Source organism: Taudactylus pleione, unplaced genomic scaffold (assembly GCF_031769625.1).
Source record: "Taudactylus pleione unplaced genomic scaffold, aTauple2 ptg000572l, whole genome shotgun sequence".
Taxonomy (NCBI): Eukaryota; Metazoa; Chordata; class Amphibia; order Anura; family Myobatrachidae; genus Taudactylus; species Taudactylus pleione.
Window position 1 is genome coordinate 1,738,213 of NW_028284974.1, and position 14,940 is coordinate 1,753,152.

General features: G+C 45.4%; 1 protein-coding gene across 4 annotated transcripts in view; it reads left to right on the forward strand.

Moving 5' to 3' along the window:
• GRIK5 (glutamate ionotropic receptor kainate type subunit 5) overlaps positions 1-14,940 on the forward strand; it is a 344,326-nt gene that overhangs the window by 145,746 nt on the left and 183,640 nt on the right. The gene's annotated exons all lie outside the window — the stretch shown is intronic.

Consider the following 14,940-nt stretch of genomic DNA (forward strand, 5'->3'; position numbering starts at 1 on the left):
CCGCCAGTTGAAATGTTAATCTTCTGGGTCAGCTTGGACCCCGATAATTTACATAATGAATAGCGGCGATATGTAGTAAGCAGAAGGTGGCGTTACCCATCGGGACGAAGCCTGCTTCGTACATATGGGGAATGCGGTAAATCCCCCGAAAACGCTATTTTCAGGGGTTTTACCGCATTTTCGCCCTTAGTACATCCCGCCCTAGAGCCCTTTATCACATTTTTTTCACTGATTATTTCCTGCTATAGATAGTGACAGTGATAAGAGGATTGCAACATATAACTTCTCTTTTGGGTTTTTCCTATCACCCTGTAATAGAGAGCGAAATGCCCTAACTGAAAATGGGTGCTATTTCCCTTTCATCAATTGGGCCCAAAATAATATTCTCTGTGTTTGGACACTGGCACAGTACCACTTCTCGTCTGAAAACTGGATGTAATCTCTTGTGCCTGTTATTATTGTGTGTGCACGGACAGAAGCACAGTATCACTTAACTTTGTTCTGATTCAATATCGTACTCCGTGTATATTATAAACTGCACAGTACCACTTCGCTAAGGACAATCTTTAGAGTTCTTTATATGTTTTTTTCGTAACCCATTCCCACATAGCATGCACCACTTGTGTGATATATAAATTGCGTCTGGCCCAGTGGCAAAGTGTCAGAGTAAATTATATTCCAGCATTGACAGCTATGCCTGTGGCACCCCCCAGATGTTCAGCCAGATTGCCAAAGGTTGGCGAGTTCTGCAGTAGACTGCTAGGGCAAGCTGTTAGAATGCTGGATCTGCATCCAATGACACCCTGAGTCCTGACTAGGGCAGGTGCAGGTTAGCTCGGGTCTTCTCTCTTCCTTTTTGTAGATGAAAAGTATTATGCAATTGTTCCCCTGACTGATTTACCATATTCTTTATTCTCCAAGATGTGTTTTAACTCACTGTACAGTGGACACAAGCTCCATATATCAGTCATTCTAGCAAATACATTGATTTTACACTGCTGACCTCAGTCTACGGTATTACAGATTGGAAGTGTGTGCTTGTCACAGTGAACCAGCCAATGGAAGCGATCTATAAAGATCTATAAAGCACAAATTGGCTAAGGTCAATTTGGTCCCAGTGTTGTGCACTTTGATTTGTGCCAGTGCACCTGAATTTTCTCATAACAATATACACTAGGGACCTGATTCAGACCTGCTAGCTAAGGCATGCTAGCTGGGAGCGATTTTCACCCATCTGCGCATGCGTATATAATTCGCAGTGCGCGTGCGCAAGTCATTCGTTGCGATCTGATTTTTGTAGCTCGTAAGCCACTATCAGGTCGCTACTTTGAGTGACAGATAGGGCCGTTTGTGAGTGGTAACAGGGGAAGGTGTTTGTGAACGGGGGAGAGGATGTGCGAATGCAGGAATGTCAGGCCGCCCAAACGCCTTTTAAAGGGCGTGCATAATTAGCAATGTAGCGTCATGGTACACGTCCCCCGCATGTATTTCAGTCAGCGCTGATAGCTGTGCTTGCGGCAGGGTAAGGTAACCCCAAGGGCTGCGAGCAGCTCCGATGGCTCACGATGGTCCCGATTAATCCTTCATTTCCTGGAGATGACGTGTGTTGCGAGAGGCAAGGGGGCGTCTTTAGACACTTGCGAATGCACTTTGCCGTAGCTAGCTAAAACATAGTGGGCGTCCTTACGCGACGCAGTGCGAGCAAATCATTTACATATCCGGACCCTTTTTGCCAACAAGCGATCGCATCTTGCTAGCGGGTCTGAATGAGCTCCTAGGTTTACAGAGCAAGGTGCTAGTGCCTGCAGAGGAATAGAAGTGTGCACAGGGCAGGAGAAGGCGTTGGGTGGAGTGAGGCATCTTAATAACACCTATAGGTTTATTTACTAAAGTGCGGGTGTTTAGAAGTGGAGATGTTGCCCATAGCAACCAGATTCTAGCTATTATTTTTTAGTAGGTGCTAGATAAATGATAATTAGAATCTGATTGGCTGCTATGGGCAACATCTCCACTTCTAAAAACCCGCACTTTACTAAATATCCCCCCTAATGTTGTAAAAGCAATGCAAAAACACATTGCAGCTATATTATTGAAATTAGTTAAAGGCATGGGGATAATGCAATTTTAAGGGATGCTCAATGGTGTGAGTAAGGGTACATGTAATTTCCATTAGGGAAAATGCCTTAAATTATGCACCATATTATGGGGCCTAGTCATCGTCGTAGGCCCCCGATGATTAAGTATTGATTTCACTGCGAGGGATACTTAAGTATCCAACTCGCAGCGGGGGAAACATGACACCGGAGCAATTCATCATTGCTCCAGTGCGGGGACAGCTGCTCCGAAAAGCTGCTGTCCCCGTGGTTAGTATTGCAGCTACAGAAGTAGCTGTGCTATTTACCTTCTCCCCGTCGGCCCGGCTGGGTCACACATGCACAAAGCCGCTGAGGAGGTAGTGAGGAACCCCGCATCTACTATTGTATGGTGAGTGGGATTCATGAAGGAACGGAGAGCTCAGATTTTCCGTCCCCTCCTGCGGTACTGGTTCGCCATCTGAGGATAGCGTTATCTGTTACCGCAAGCTGGACAGAGTAGGGAAGTTGCATACTTCCCTGCTGTCTGTCCGGCACCCCTTTTCCCAGTGTCCACTGCAGCAGGTCTGAGGTGACCTGCTACGCTCAGACACCGGGGCATGCGCAGTGAGGAGCAGATCTGTCTTCTCACTGCACTACAGGGATCAAAGACGATGGACAGGTAAGTGTACATGAATGGCTACTAAACTTCACTATATATCACTACATATCGCATCGATGTGAAGCGATATCTTTTAGTAGCCGCTTCATGTTATATATATATATATATTATAAAACTCACATGCCACACAGTAGAGCCCCTAATTCACATCATGCCACACAGTAGTCCATTCTATTCATATTGTGCAACCTAGAAGTCCATTCCATTCACCTTGTACCACACAGTATTCCAGTCAATTCCATTCAATTCATATTATTCCACACAGTAGTTCATTCCATTCATCTTGTGTCACACAGTATTCCATTCCATTCATTTTAAGCCACACAGTATTCCATTCCATTCATCTTATGCCACACAGTATTCCACTCCATTCATCTTAAGCCACACAGTATTCCATTCCATTCATCTTAAGCCACACAGTATTCCATTCCATTCATCTTAAGCCACACAGTATTCCATTCCATTAATCTTATGCCACACAGTATTCCATTCATTTTAAGCCACACAGTATTTCATTCCATTCAGTTAAAGCCACACAGTATGCCATTCATCTTATGCCACACAGTATTCCACTCCATTCATCTTAAGCCACACAGTATTCCATTCCATTCATCTTAAGCCACACAGTATTCCACTCCATTCATCTTAAGCCACACAGTATTCCATTCCATTCATTTTAAGCCACACAGTATTCCATTCATCTTAAGCCACACAGCATTCCATTCCATTCATTTTAAGCCACACAGTATTCCATTCCATTAATCTTAAGCCATTAAGTCTATCCCATTCATGTTATGCCACACAGTAGTCCATTATGTTCATCTAAAGCCATACAGTAGTCTATTCCATTCATCTTATGCCACACAGTAGTCTGTTCTATCATCTTAAGCCACACAGTATTATGCCACGCAGTAGACCATTCCATTCATATTGTGCCACACAGTAGTCTATTCTATTCATCTTATGCCACATAGTAATCCATTCCACTCATTTTATGCCACACAATAGTCCATTCCATACATTTTATGCCACACAGTAGTCCATTCCATTCATCTTGTGCCACACTATAGTCCATTCCATTAATTTTATGCCAAACAGTAGTGAATAATTTGCCATATAAAATTACATGTCCTGAGAAGTTCCCTTTAACCACACCTGATAACGTTTTTTTCTTTACTTGAAGGGTGTTTGTCAGTTTGTCATGTTGGGCACATTATGAATGGAAAGGACTACTGTGTGGCATTAAATAAAATAAATAAAATGCTTAAACTTTATTAGGGTCACAGGTAAATTATTACAGTAGGTAATATATCAGAACTATGGGGCCTATTCATCATCACTTAATTTTTACAGAAGTAGGTAAAAATTAAGTTATCGGGCCATTCATCAAGAGGGTAAAGCAGGAGATATCACAGATATCTCTTGCGGAATGGCCAGCTGTCCCCATACACTAATATGGAGACAGAATTCATCAAGCTCTGAAAATACAATATTTTCGGAGCTTGAGTGCAAATTATGCCATTCATCATGCTCCGAAAAAGCATTTTTTTCGGAACTTGACTGTGAAACTGTATGCCACCCTGAGATAGCGTACAGGCCCCTGAAGGCATTCACAAGTGTAGGGAGGAATGTTTTCAGATCCTTCCCTGCTCTATCCCCACTGCTTTTGGTGGCTGTCTGCTTCATCTCCCTCCCTCCCTCCTGCCCTCCATAATTCCAACAGGCTATCTTACCTGCCTCCGGAGGCTCCCTCCTATCACTGATCCTTGTCTCTTACTTCAGTACCGCTGGCAGCTCTCATCAAGGGAGATGGGAGCTGAACGCTGACACTAGCGGATACAGGAGGAGATGGCAGACACGTGGAGGAGGTCGGGCAGTGAGTGGGGATACACAGGGGGGACGAACTGACCGCTGACACCAAGAAGCAAAGCGGACACACGGGGAGGAGGTCTGGGCACTAACAGGGGAAACACAGGGTGGAGCTCCGGGCAGTGAGAGAGGAGATGTGGGGAGCAAGTGCCGGCTGGGAGAGGGGAGAAACCGGGGACAGGCTGCGGGGCGGGCAGCCGAGCTCAAGTGAGAGGAGGGGGGCAGAGCCAGCGGGCTGGGAGCGGAGACAGTTAGGATTAAAGGGAAAAGTATCACAATTCTGAAAAACTGGCTCCGCAGAAAGAGCAGTTTTTTGGAAGTGAATGCCTCCGAATGGTTCTTTGAACTCGCAGCGAGTTCAAGACGTAATTATGACTATTGATAATTATGTAATGATGAATAGACCCCCAAGAGATATGACATCTGATAAAGACCTGGGTAAATGCATGTTTAATGTTACATTATTGAGTGTATAATGACATGGGCTCCATTTGCGTTTTTATTACTTTGCTCGCACTGTGTCGCGTAAGGACGCCCACTATGCTTTAGCGAGCTACGGCAAAGTGAGCTCGCAAGTGTATAAAGACGCCCCCTTGCCACTCGCAAAACGCGTCATCTCCGGGAACTGTAGGATTAATCGGGACCATAGAGAGCCATTGGAGCTGCTCGCAGCCCTTGAGCTTGCCTTACCCTGCCGCAAGCACAGCGATCAGTGCGGGCTGAAATACATGCAGGTGGCGTGTACAATGACGCTACGTTGCTAATTATGCACGTCTTTTAAACAGCATTTTGGCGGCCTGACACGCCTGCATCCGCAACACCACTCCCCCGTTTCGAAGCACCTTCCCCAGTTACCACCCACAAACGGTACTATCTGTCACTCAAAGTAGCAACCTGATAATGACTTATGAGCAACCAAAAACAGATCGCGCACGCGCACTGCGAATAATACGCATACGTAGACGGGTGAAAATCGCTCAGAGCGAGCCAGTGCAACTTAGCGACCGGGTCTGAATCAGGTCCTATGTGTAGTACTTTACAGCTGATTTGCTATCTCTCTGTCAACTGGGCAGCTACAAGCGGCTCGTCTCTCCATTGCATGCCTCGTGGGTGGCAGAAGCTTTGAGTCTGTATGGCTCCCAGGTGGCGGGCCAATGGTGACATTGATCAGGAGTCCCAGAGTCTTCTCTCCTGATCTGTGAATGGTGTGCGTCTTTTGTGGGCTGGGTTGTGGCCAGTCTCCTGGCCCTTTATTCCAACCCATCTCCTGATGCTTCGTGATGGCTCCCGGACTCAGTCAGTGACTGTGTGGCAATGAAGTGCTGGCTGCGAGAGCCTAGCGTGAACACTATGGGCCTGATTCCATGCCGCGTGCAAAAGTAAATGCAGCAGCGTGAAAATTAGTGTGTACAAGCTCCTTCCCTATATATGTAAGAATTAAGACGCCCACACTTGGGTTTAGGTTTATCTCAAATATATGTATAGAAATATATTACTCTGCGCCTACATGGGACATGCATCCTCGGGACGTCACGGCATATCACCTGTGCACGGGACGGGGCTGTCTGAGGGCACATTATCACCCTGCTGTGTTCTTTACCCAATGATCTATTCACCTTAGTCCAGGTAGTTACTCTTATTTGTTTCTGCTTTTAATCCACTGAGGAAAACAAAACACTTACTTGTCAACTACTGACCAATACAGAGCAGCTTCTCTCTGATTGGTTTTGGTTATAGTATGAGAAAGCCGCTTTGATAACAGTTATACCCCATGTGGGATCTAACTGTAATCAGGGCCGGATTAAGAAGCCATTGGGCCCTAAGCAAGGTACCAGTTTCTCTCTGATACATCCATACTTACCCTATACATGCCAGCAACTTTATGTCAAACCTGGAGAGACCTGCCACTCTGCTACCCTCCATCTGTTTCATGGCAACAGGTGCAGGCTTGGGTGAAATAATATCTAGAAGGTGTAGTGTATATTCAGGCGCCCCAAGATACTTCAAGCTGCACCCCTATCCTCAACAAGAGTTGTACCCTTAGATAACTCCAACTAAATATAGAAACACAAAAAGGGGGGTGAGGCCAGAGTGCGCTAGTATCAATATGAAAACAATATATATATTTTATGGAAAGAACAAAATCAAATGAATACTTTCCTTAAGTATGAATGGTTCTACATCTGTGTACTTCCTGTCTTCTTATCCAGTGTCATAAAAGACATAAAAACACAGGGAACCATAGTGTAATCCACTTAAAATATAATTTATTCACATAAGAAAATTATAAAACTGCACAAAAACATTTTTAGAAAAAATAAATCCAGTATTATATACTCCAATTGAAGGAAATGGTTATCAGGTGTATAATTACCAGATATCCCCTTGCATACAAGCTTGTAATAAATCACAAGATGGAAGCCTCCGGATGCTTCACTGATGTTTCAGGATGCCGGGTTTAATCCAGGAAATGTCCACAGCTGACACCTTTAATCTGAACCACAGGCCAACGCGTTTCGAGAGTCTAAGCTCTCTTCCTCAAGGCTAAAAAAGTTTTTGTGCAGTTTTAGAACCATTCATACTTAAGGAAAGTATTCATTTGATTTTGTTCTTTCCACAAAATATATATATTGTTTTCATATTACTAGCGCACTCTGTCCTCACCCCCCTTTTTGGGTGAAATAAGTGGAAAGGACTTTGGCGGCAATCTAGTGTTTGTGGTAACAGCCACTACTGGGATCAACCCCGGATTGCAGCAGTTGATGCTAGATTCAAGTGGGCAGAAGGACCTCTGACGTCATAACCATGTGACCCGCGACGGCAGGGGGAGGGGCAAGGCCGGTGAGCTAGCAGTTTTACTATCCACGTGGACATAGAGTGGGAATAGTAACCTGTGGCCACCGTGCCCGAAGCATGGCGAGCGAAGCGAACAAGGGTACACTTTGGGCCCCATGTTCTGAACCTTGCTCCTCCCCTGCTTACTTCAATGTACACCTAATGGTGATGGGATGTCCTCTGCTCTCTGTAGTACTGTAGCTGCAGGCACGGACCTCCACTGTTGTATTACCCCCACTGGGGGTGTACACTTACTGTAGTTCTGTATACATATTAGGCCACATCTACACTTCCCTGAGGAGAGGACAAGTATGTTTCAGATATTAGGCAGTCTGAGAAACACTTTGAGCATTAGGGCATATTTATCAATTATCAGGTTTTAGCCCCGATGATTGTAATTTGTTATTGCTGCTGGTCGTGGCAATAAGAAATTATTCACTACCCTAAAGTGTAAAGTAACACATGCAGTGTATTAGTAGTAGGGATGAGCGGGTTCGGATTTCTGAAATCTGAACCGCCCCTGAGCCCCCCCGATCCGAGTCGTATCCGAGTCAGGCTCGACTTTTCCTGCCTGACTCGGAACTGAAATCGAGTCAAAACGTCATCATCCCGCCTTCCGGATCTTGCGGGTTTTGGATTCTATAAAAGGTCCCCGCGTTGGCGCCATTTCTCAATCCGGCTGTGGACAGTGAAGAGGGAGGGTGGGAGCTAGGGCTGGCTGGGCTGTGTTGTGCTGCGTTGTCCATAGGGGCTGACTGGGCTGTGTTGTGCTGCTGTCATAGGGGCCTGCTGGGCTGTGTTGTGCAGTCAGTTGTCCATAGGGGCTGTGTCCACTCCAAAGTCTATAGGGGCTGGCTGGACTGTGTTGTGCAGTGTCCCATAAAGGCTGTAGTCCTAGAGGCGTGCTGTAGTGTTGTCCAGGGGGTGATCTGTGCATCAGGGGTGCTCCCCCAAAGTGCACTGCAAAAAAAAATTTTTTTTTTCTGTATTTGTGAATTGTGGGTCTCATTCAGACCCGCTCGCGAGCGCTGAACGCTCGCAAGCGGGTTGATGTTTCCCAAATGCGCATGCGCACGACAGAGGCGCCTCCATCGTGCGCATGCGCGAGACCCGAATAACGACGGGGTAGCCGTCGTTATGGGTCTCGCACCAAAGGGGGCATGCTGTCGATGGTGATTGACAGCACGCCCCCTTTGGTGGGCGTGCCGGGGGCGTAGCTGCCCAGACGGAGGCGTTCCCATGGGAACGCCTACCGTTTGGGTCCGGCCCTACTGACATCACTAGTGATGTCAGTGGGAGTGATTTTGGCTCTGATAGAGCCAAAATCACTCCAGGGCTTGCGGCAGCGAGACTCTACCGCAGGGTCTCGTCGCAAGCCTGATGGTGACGATGGTCTTGACCATCGCGACCATCATCATGGATGCTCGCATAAGTTGTGGGTGGTAACCCACAGCTATGCGAGCGTCCAAGAGGCCGCCTCGCAAAAAAAAAAAAACACGCCCTGATTCAGAGCGGGCGCTCGTTCAGAGCGTCCGGCTCTGAATCAGGCCCTGTGTGCACAGTAGCCGAACGTGCATCAACAAAGTAACGCCAAGCGTGCGCCTGTGTCATAAGGAAAGGGCCAGCTGGTTTGTCCGTTAAAGGGTGCTGTAACCCCCAAAGTGCACTCCAAACAAAATAAAAAATTATTTCCTGTGTTTGTGAATTGTGTGCACTGTAGCCGCACGTGCATCAACAAAGTAGCGCCAAGCGTGCGCCTGTGTCATAAGTAAAGGGCCGGCTGGCTCATCTGTTAAAGGGTGGTGTAACCCCCAAAGTGCACTCCAAACAATATAAAAAAATATTTTCTGTGTTTGTGAATTGTGTGCACTGTGGCTGCACGTGCATCAACAAAGGAGCAGCGCCAAGAGTGCGCCTGTGTCCCATAAGTCTGTTAACCACTAGCCTGGCACAGTCGTATCAGATACGACCATGCCAGACTGGGCTTTCCCTGACATGGTCGTATCTGATACGGCCAGTCAGAGAAACACAGTGGGCGGTTTGCTGGAAGTTAACTTCCAGCAGCTGCCCATCTCAGAGGGACCTGCCGGTCCCTCTACACCTGCGCCTCCTCCTCCTTTGTGGCCCGATCACTGCTGGCCACAGTGATCGGGCCCCGGCGGCACCCCCCTAGAAGCAGCAGCCACGGCTCATGTAGCCGCTGCTGCTGCTGCTGTGACCCGATCACTGTGGCTAGCAGTGATCGGGCAGCCATTTCAATAATAGGCAGTAGCGGCGGCTCTGGTAGCTGCCGCTGCTGTTATGTAGCGGAGCCGCTAGCGGGACACCCTCCCGCTGCGGCTCCGGATCACAGTGATCAGTGAGATCACTGTGTGAGAGAAGCAGCAGCGGCGGCTCTGGTAGCCGCCGCTGCTGCTATGTAGCCGGGCCGCTAGCGGGACACCCTCCCGCTGCGGCTCCGGATCACAGTGATCAGGGAGATCACTGTGCAGTCAGCAGCAGCAGCGACTCTGGTAGCCGCCGCTGCTGCTATGTACCCCAGCAGCCCCTCCCACTCCTTTCCGGCCTCAGCTCCACCTCCCCAAGTCCCCATGTGTCCCGATCACTGCTGGCCACAGTGATCGGGCAAAATATAAAATAGTTATAAAATATGTGTATACATATATATGTATATATAATATATATGTACATATATATGTATATATGTGTGTGTGTGTATATATATATATATATATACACACACACATATATGCATATGTATACATATACACACATATGTGTGTGTAAGCAGGAGCAGTGTATATATATATATATACGATATATATATATATATATATATATATATATCGATGTTTGATATAGATATATATATATATATATATCTATATATATATATGATATAGATATATATATATATATCTATATATATATATAATATATATATATCTCTATATCGAATATATCTATATATATATAATATATATATATCTGTATCGAATATATCTATCTATCTATATATATATATATCTATATATATATCTAAATATATATATACAGTCAGGTGCATAAATATTGGGACATTGACAGAAATTTCATATTTTGGCCTCTATTCACCACCACAATGGCTTTGAAATGAAACAAACAAGATGTGCTCTAACTGCAGACTTTCAGATTTAATTTGAGGGTAATTACATCCAAATCAGGTGAATGGTGTAGGAATTACAACGGTTTCTATATGTGCCTCCCACTTTTTAAGGGGCCAAAAGTAATGGGACAAACTAAACAATCCTAAATATAACTTTCACTTTTTAATACTTTGTTGCAAATCCTTTGCAGGCAATTACAGCCTGAAGTCTGGAACGCATAGACATCACAAGACGCTGGGTTTCATCCCTGGTGATGCTCTGCCAGGCCTCTACTGCAAATGTCTTCAGTTCCTGCTTGTTCTTGGGGCATTTTCCCTTCAGTTTTGTCTTCATCAAGTGAAATACATGCTCAATCAGATTCAGGTCAGGGGATTGACTTGGCCATTGGATAACATTCCACTTTTTAGCCTTAAAAAACTCTTTGGTTGCTTTTGCAGTATGCTTCGGGTCATTGTCCATCTGCACTGTGAAGCGCCGTCCAATGAGTTCATGAATATGAGCATATAATATTGCCCGAAACACTTCAGAATTCATTCTGCTGATTTTGTCCGCAGTCACATCATCAATAAATACAAGGGAACCAGTTCCATTGGCAGCCATACATGCCCACGCCATGACACTACCACCACCATGCTTCACTGATGAGGTGGTATGTTTTGGATCATGAGCAGTTCCTTTCCTTCTCCATACTCTTCTCTTCCCATCACTCTGGTACAAGTTGATCTTTGTCTCATCTGTCCATAGGATGTTGTTCCAGAACTGTAATGGCTTTTTTATATGTTGTTTGGCAAACTCTAATCTGGTCTTCCTGTTTTTGAGGCTCACCAATGGTTTACATCTTGTGGTAAACCCTCTATATTCACTCTTGTGAAGTCTTCTCTTATTTGTTGACTTTGACCCATATACACCTACCTCCTGGAGAGTGTTCTTGATTTGGCCAACTGTTGTGAAGGGGTTTTTCTTCACCAGGGAAATAATTCTTCTGTCATCCACCACAGTTCTTTTCCGTGGTCTTCCGGATCTTTTGGTGTTGCTGAGCTCTCCGGTGCGTTCTTTCTTTTTAAGAATGTTCCAAACAGTTGATTTGGCCACACCTAATGTTTTTGCTATCTCTCTGATGGGTTTATTTAGATTTTTCAGCCTAATGATGGCTTGCTTCATTGATAGTGACAGCTCTTTGGATCTCATATTGAGAGTCGACAGCAACTGATTCCAAATGCAAATGTCACACCTAGAATCAACTCCAGACCTTTTACCTGCTTACTAGATAATGAAATAACGAGGGAATAGACCACACCTGTCCATGAAATAGCTTTTGAGTTGATAGTCCCATTACTTTTGGCCCCTTAAAAAGTGGGAGGCACATATAGAAACCGTTTGGATGTAATTACCCTCAAATTAAATCTGAAATTCTGCAGTTAAAGCACATCTTGTTTGTTTCATTTCAAAGCCATTGTGGTGGTGAATAGAGTCCAAAATATGAAAACTCTGTCAATGTCCCAATATTTATGCACCTGACTGAATATATCTATATATATCTATATATATATATATATATATATACATATATAGCGTTCCCGCTAGGCTGTTCTAGCGGGGCGCGGCGCCCTGCCCTCCTTCTGGAAGGCAAAAAGCGCCCTGCCCTAACAGCCAGCGGGAGCTGTCTTCACCCGCGGGTCGCAGTGTCCCGTGGGTGAAGAAATGTGCGGTGACCCGGTCACCGCCGGAGAATAGACGCCGGGCGCATGCGCCCGGCATCTATTCTCCCTGTCTGCAGGGCTTGGGGGCTGCCCGGCGTGTCCGTAAGTGCCGGGCACGCCCCCAAGAGTGACGAAAAGGGGACGCGTCTTATAGAAACGCCCCCTTTTCGATGACCACGCCCCCTTCTCAGTCGCTGCCCTCTTTAGCTCCGGCGCCCTGCCTCACGCCGGAGCTGGAGTGAACATAGATTATATATATATATATATATATATATATATATAAAATCTATCTATATGTCGCAGAGCCTCTGATTAGGGATGGCAACCGACCATCGATGGTTTGCAAACATCGATGGCCTGACTGAAATCAAGTGGTTTGCCATTGCTGGTGGCCATCAATGTTGCACCATCGATGGTAGCCCTCAATCGATGTTTAGGAAACATCGACAGTTGTGGTCTAGACAGATCTTGCCCAATCGCTAAACAATTGATGGCTTCTAACGATGGTTGAACCATCGATGGTACAGCTGTCAATGGCCATCACTACAGTATAACATAAAATTGCTATTTTTATGGTATACTGGGTTTTAAAAAAAATATTTTTTTCAAATAAAATAGTGACGGATAAGTTTAAAATTATGATCATGACCTAATTCAATCATAAAAGAAACCGACAATTTTTGAGCGGTTTTTGGAAAAAGAATTTGTCAGTTAAGTGCTTAAAGGGTGGTGTAACCCCCAAAGTGCACTCCACAAAAAATAAACAATTCTTTTTTTTCTGTTTGTGTGCGAAATGAAACGCCAAGCGTGCGTCTGTGTCATAAGTCAAGGGCCGGTTTGGACATCCAGTCCGGACTGAAGGACGTGCCAACAATGTCCATTTCTGACATGTCTACTGTCACCACTGATAGAATGGTGGAGGAATTATTTTCTGTGTTTGTGAATTGTGTGCACTGTGGCTGCACGTGCATCAACAAAGGAGCAGCGCCAAGCGTGCGCCTGTGTCATAAGTAAAGGGCCGGATAGCTTGTCCGTTAAAGGGTGCTATAACCCCCAAAGTGCACTCCAAAAAAAAAATATATATCTTTTTTTTTCTGTCTTTGTGAATTGTGTGGGCTGTAGCCGCACCTGCATCCTCAAAGCAGCAGCGACAAGTGTGCGTCTGTCTGTTAAAGGGTGGTGTAACCCCCAAAGTGCGCTCCAACCAAAATAAAATAATCTTTTTTTTCTGTGTTTGTGTGTGAAATGTATGCGCAGTAGCCGCAACTGCATTCTCAAAGCAGCAGCGACAAGCTTGCGTCTGTCTGTTAAAGGGTGGTGTAAACCTCAAAGTGCGCTCCACACAAAATAAAAAATTCTTCTTTTTTTTTCTGTCTTTGTGAATTGTGTGGGCTGTAGCCGCACCTGCATCCTCAAGGCAGCAGCGACAAGCGTGCGTCTGTCTGTTAAAGGGTGGTGTAACCCCCAAAACCAATCCAGATCCAAAACACAAAGAAAGATCCAGATCCAAAACCAAAACACGAAAAGTGGCCGGTGCACACCCCTAATTAGTAGTGAAGTGATCGCATTAGTGGACACTTCACTACTGTGTCAGGACCCCAGCGCGCTACTGTACATGATTGGTCCGCTGATTACGCATGTGCAGCGGCCATTGCCGGGGAGGATTCCGGAGGAACCCTCTTCAGGTGTTGTCTGCGTTCTGTAGCCCAAGGCTGCAGTGGTTAATGCCATCTTCAGATGGCGTTAGCTGCCAGGGTCACACTCCAGAATACTTTGCACTCTGTAGCTCGGTAAATCTGACAGCTTTGCAGCCCCCATAGAAGCCTATGAGGGCTGCGACTGCAGACCCTCCAACATGATCCGTTCCATTAGGTACAAAATGCTCTGCTCCTGGACTTCCCTCTTAATGTATGATTGCAGACACCTGTGCTGAAATACCTGTGTCATCAATTACCTAGTTCAACACAGGTGACTGCAATAATACATTAGATGGGAAGTCCAGGAGCAGAGTGTTTTGTACCTAATGGAACGGGTCATGTTGGAGGGTAGGCGACTGCTGTCGGAAATTAAGGGGACGTCTGGTTCTGCTATTTTTTATTTTTTTTTGGCGGTGTTGAATTTCAGTTGTTTCTCTCTTTAATGTTCCAGCAGGTTATGAGGGCCTGCATCATGTTCCGCCCATGCACCAAAACGTCATAAGCAAATACTTCTACTCGATAATCAGCTTACATTGCATCATTTCCAATATTTTCTGTGCAGCTGTGACACCAAATGGTACAGCTGCATACACACACAACGATTTTTGGAACGATTATCGTTAAACTATATCGTTTAAAAAAATCGTTCACTTTCTGAGTCAAACGATGAACGATAATCGTTCATGCGCGTTCACGTTTGTAGTTCAGTCAGACTTGTCAACTCAACGATTTTTATTAAGGGAATATGCAAAAATCGTTTGTAGTTCATAAAAATCGTTCATTACACTTTAAAAAATCTGACAGATAATCTGACAGAAAATCGTTGGTAACAAAATCATTGTGTGTGTATGCAGCTTACGTGTGTAAGGTTGGGATGCACGGCATTCAGGATACGATGCATCCCGCCACCCTTCCGCATGCCATGCATCCCGCTATCCT